Below are 4,849 nucleotides of genomic sequence, written 5' to 3'. Positions count from 1 at the left end.
CAATCACACAGTGGGGCCATGCCCTATTCTCGGGTGTTACGGTTTTCTTACCTTTAGATTCAGTAGCCTTGATCAACCTGACTCCTTGAGCACGATCTTACCCGAGCCCTAGCGCTTACCTAAGCAAAATCAACAAGTCAAAGTCATCACCAATCCTCAAGTCCAAAACCTAGCCTCGGGACTAATCCCGAGCCCCCCGGGAAGTCGTAGATCCCCAAAACAAAGTGGCAGAATCAAGCCCCGAACCCTAGGTCAAAAATCCCTTCACAAAAGCCCAAAAATCCCCTCTGTGAACAGTGCAGCGCTACAGCGCTCAAAAGAGGGCGCTGTAGCGCTACAAGCAGAACCTCCCCACCAGAACAGGGGCTACCGCTACAGCGCCCCCTAACTAGTGTTGTAGCGCTAGTTGCAGCCAGCCCAAACCCAAAATCGCACACAACCACACCTCACACTCATCCCAAGCACCCCATGAACTCAATCCCAAGCTCAAGCAACCCACAACTCAAAATCTAACACAATGAACCCAAAAACCAGAAAATCACTCAAACATCAAGGATAGGGTCTTAGAAATCATACCGTGGGTGGAATTTCGACCTTGAATCGAACCCTAGACCTCCTTGGCTTGCACCTTCACAACCATGACCTGTTTTCCCCAAAAACCCCATCCATTTAGCTCAAAACACAACTCAAAACCAGTCAAGCCCTAAAACAGAAAATCCCCAAGAACTTACCTCAAATTCAAATGTGATCTTGCTAACCCCTTGCCAATCCTCAAGCTAGCTTAGGATCCTTGATGCTCAGCCTACCCTAGCTCTCCACTGAGCTTGACTCCAAGAAAAATGAAGGAATTAGGTTGGGAGAGCCACAAACCGTTCTTGGACAAAACCCTTCAGCTTTCCCTCTCTTTTCTTTTCTCTTCTTTCTTTCTTTCTTTTCAGCCTATAACTTTTCTCTACTAAATCCACTAAGTATAAAGCCCTTCTTTAATTTATCTCTTACAAGCCTAATGACCAAAATGCCCTCCCTTACTAATTCTAAACCTTTATGTCCATAAAGGGGCATTTTAGTCATATTACCCAAATTCCCACTAATTCCTCAAGTGTTCCTAATAATTCCCGCTCGCTACCCAATACCTGATTAATCATCAAATATATTCCCAAATTCTCAATTAAACTCCCCAGGCTTAACCCAAGCCGGGTACAGGTTCCCGCTTTGACTTACCACTAACCCGCTCATTCTAGGATCGTCTCGAGTCATAGATCACAGGTATCAACATAGTCATGCATCACAATTAATCAAATAGTCATATAACGTGCATTAAATCATAATCATGCATTAAATTCATAAAAGCCACACACAGAATCCCATTATGCCCTCCAGGCACACTACTCCAGGCCCTTAAGCCTTAATAGCGAATTTGGGGTCGTTACACATCAGGTCCAGCACCAAGTGGCCTCACGAGATGGCGTCACGCACACGCCTATTCTTCGCCCCTAACACTTCAAGTGGACGTCTCCTCTAAGGGTCAACCATGACTTCGACATTTAGAGGGAAAGGCCTAAGAATAATTCAAAAGGATCATGTTGGTACAATCTTGTACGGGGTACGACCGTTAGGACCGTACGCATGATCCTGACACTCTTGATAGACGAGTAGTTGGAGCATTAGGAAAGAGGACAGAATCAACACCACTACCTCCTGCGCCACTACACCTGCCACTACCCATCAGACATGGGTACAGACAAGTAGTGGAGACATCCTCCTGACATCTGCTCCTGTACGGGATGTAGGACCACAACCTCTGAAGCCACTCCCCCTACACAGTACATATGTACTACTTGGTCTCCTGGACCACCATGTATATAAGGCCATTAGAGCCTACTATAAAATGAACTCTAAGACCACCTGAAAAGGGGTTGGAAATTTTACTGTAGCAGAGGTTTGAGTGTGAATGAAAGACTGAATTCTCCATTATTGTTCTATCCTAGTCTTGAGTTATTGTTCAAGTTTTACAGCTTTCTGATTAGTGATCTTAATTTGATAATTTCTCCAACTTAACTTCGTTGACGAGTTCTCACCGTCAACAGTTTGGCGCCGTTTGTGGGAACGTTAGTTTCAAGCTATTGTTCCACCATTGTTTCCGACAAGAAGAAGATGCCAAAACGCTCGAAGCGACTGAGGGAGACGCGGGAGGTAGAAGTTCACCTGAACGGAGTCCAGCTGAAGGCCTCCCTGAAGGACGCTCCTCCACCCAGGGACGTGGAGCCCCCGAAAGACCCTGAGGTTCACGGAGGTGATAGGGTGGCCTCATCACCGGCTGCTCCACCTGGAGGGAGTCCTCCAAGGGCACCACCGGTAAACGCCGATGAGTTCCCTCCTCCAAAACCACAGCAGGCACCGAACTCCGGCCGGCAAGACCCGGGCCCTTCTGCCCGTAGGCCTGACATGCACCCCCAGGTCCACTCCGTGAGCTCGAGTTCGAAATCCCGGTTTTACGAAGAGGAGATATGTGAGCTCCACCGCAAGAACCAAAGATTAGAAACCACCTTAGAAAACATGCAAGAGGTCCTTAACGGCCTGCTGCAGGGTAAGTCCAGCGTAACCTTGCCTAAGAGGAAGGAGAAGGGCAAGGATGGGGTGGAGACCACAGTACCGGTAGATGATGGGAGAACCCGACATTCAACTAGTAACACCCCCCGCGCGAAGCAACGCTATCACCCCGAACCGCCTAAGCAGGCCCCGAAGCCAGCGCCGAGGACCAACGCTGCCCCTCGCCATGAGGATGAGGTCACCTCCAAAAGAACCCCCCAGACTTGCGGGAGGAGCTCAATAAAAAGAGGGCAGGCAAAGGGACCACGCCCCTTGTGGCGCCTCAAGAAGGCAAGGGAAAGGCAGATCTCAGCCCGTCCGCTTTAAGGGACACTCTCAGCAAGAGGAGGCAGGACCTGGCCATAGAGATGAGGAGCTTGCGGAGCAAGATCGTCACCGCGTCAGGCGGCTAGGCCTTTCAGGAAGACTTCGACCATGAGTCGCCCTTTGTGAGAGAAATTCAGGCAATCCGACTCCCTGCCAAATTTAAGGAGCCCAATATGACCCCTTACAAAGGGAACACGGATCCGAAATACCACCTGGATGCGTTTAATGATCTGATGAAACTGAGAGGGATCGGAAGTGGTGCCAGGTGCCATTGCTTCGCTGTTACTCTGAAATTATTCGCCTACAAATGGTTCAAAAGACTAAGGCCGGGGTCCATCAGGTCCTGGCAGCAGTTTTCTGACGAATTCCTCCAGCAACACCATGCCGTGTGAGACTACACGATGCCTGGTACCAGCCTGGCTAACGTGAAGCAAGGGGAGAACGAAAGCCTGAAGAGCTACATTCATCGGTTCAATATGGAGGCTGCAAAAGTGGGGAGCCTAACGTGCCGAGAGTTAAAAATGGCCATTACCGCAGGAGTGCTCCCAGGAAGCAAGTTGTGGGACAACATGTTGAAGAGGGAAGTCACCGACTTAGATGACTTCTATGAGAGAGCGCAGAAGTACATCCGTGTGGAGGATCGCCATGCAAACCTGAAGGCGGGGAAGGAGGAACCCCACGCGAAGCCCCCAACTAACGACGGATCGAATGTAGCAAAGAAGAAAAGGACATACGATGGGCCCAAAGATGACAAGCAGAGGAAAACCAAACGAGGGGGTGACCATAGGCCAACGGCTTATACTTACTATACGAACCTCACGGACACCAGGGAGCATATTTACATCACCAACGAAGATCGAGTGCCCTACAAGAAGCGCCCACCAATGAGGAAGGATCGGTCCAAAAGGGACCCCAGTAGATACTGCCAATACCACAAGGACATCGGATACACCACGGCAGAGTGTATTAATCTGAAGGAGGAAATTGAGGAGCTTATCCACCGGGGGCATTTGGGCCGCTATGTCAGGAGAGAAAGGCAAAGGCCGGAGGGCGAGCCTACAGTACCCCAGGCACAAGAGCGAGCCCCAGAAATACAAGGGGAGGTCCGAACCATTTTTGGAGGTCCAGGATTTGGGGGAGACTCTAGGAAGGGGCGAGATAGATATGCGCGAGAGGCTCGGCGAAGTCCGCCTCCCTGCGTCATGAGTTTAGAACAACGACCCTCGAAGAGTTTCAAGGGGGAAAACGACTCGATAACGTTCACTGAGGAGGACGCACAGGGGGTACACTTTCCCCACAATGATCCGCTGGTGTTGACAGTTCAATTGGCAAATATGCGTGTGCATCGAGTCCTAGTGGACAACAGGAGCTCGGTGGACATCCTATATCGCCCTGCTTTGGAAAAGATGGGACTGGGCATTCGTCACCTAAAGCCCTGCCAGTCGTCCCTATACGGGTTCACAGGGGACTCAGTGCAACCCCTTGGAATGATCAAATTGACACTTACCATGGGGGAGCAACCCCGGCAGACTACAGTCATGTCTAACTTTGTTGTAGTAGATTGTGCATCAGCTTTCAACGCGGTATTGGGGAGACCCTCCCTGAGAGAATTGAAAGCCATAACATCAATATATCACTTGGTTGTCAAGTTCCCGACTCCAGGAGGGGTCGAAAGTATGAAGGGAGAACAGAAGGAGGCGAGGGAGTGTTACAACACCTCACTCCGCACGCCTGTAAAACTGCGCGAGCCAATGGCCATGGTGGTACATGAGGCGCTATGTATGCCCACGGGGGGTCCACAGGAGCTGGACCCTCGAGTCGTGGATGAGTCAAGAGCAGAACCAGTGGAAGAAGTAGAGGAGGTTATGGTGACGGAGGAACCCTTAAGGAAATTGAAGATAGGGAGAAGCCTGCAAGGTGACGTGAAGGAGGA

Source organism: Humulus lupulus, chromosome 9 (genome assembly GCF_963169125.1).
Source record: "Humulus lupulus chromosome 9, drHumLupu1.1, whole genome shotgun sequence".
NCBI lineage: Eukaryota > Viridiplantae > Streptophyta > Magnoliopsida > Rosales > Cannabaceae > Humulus > Humulus lupulus.
Note: the sequence above shows the minus strand (reverse complement) of the source record.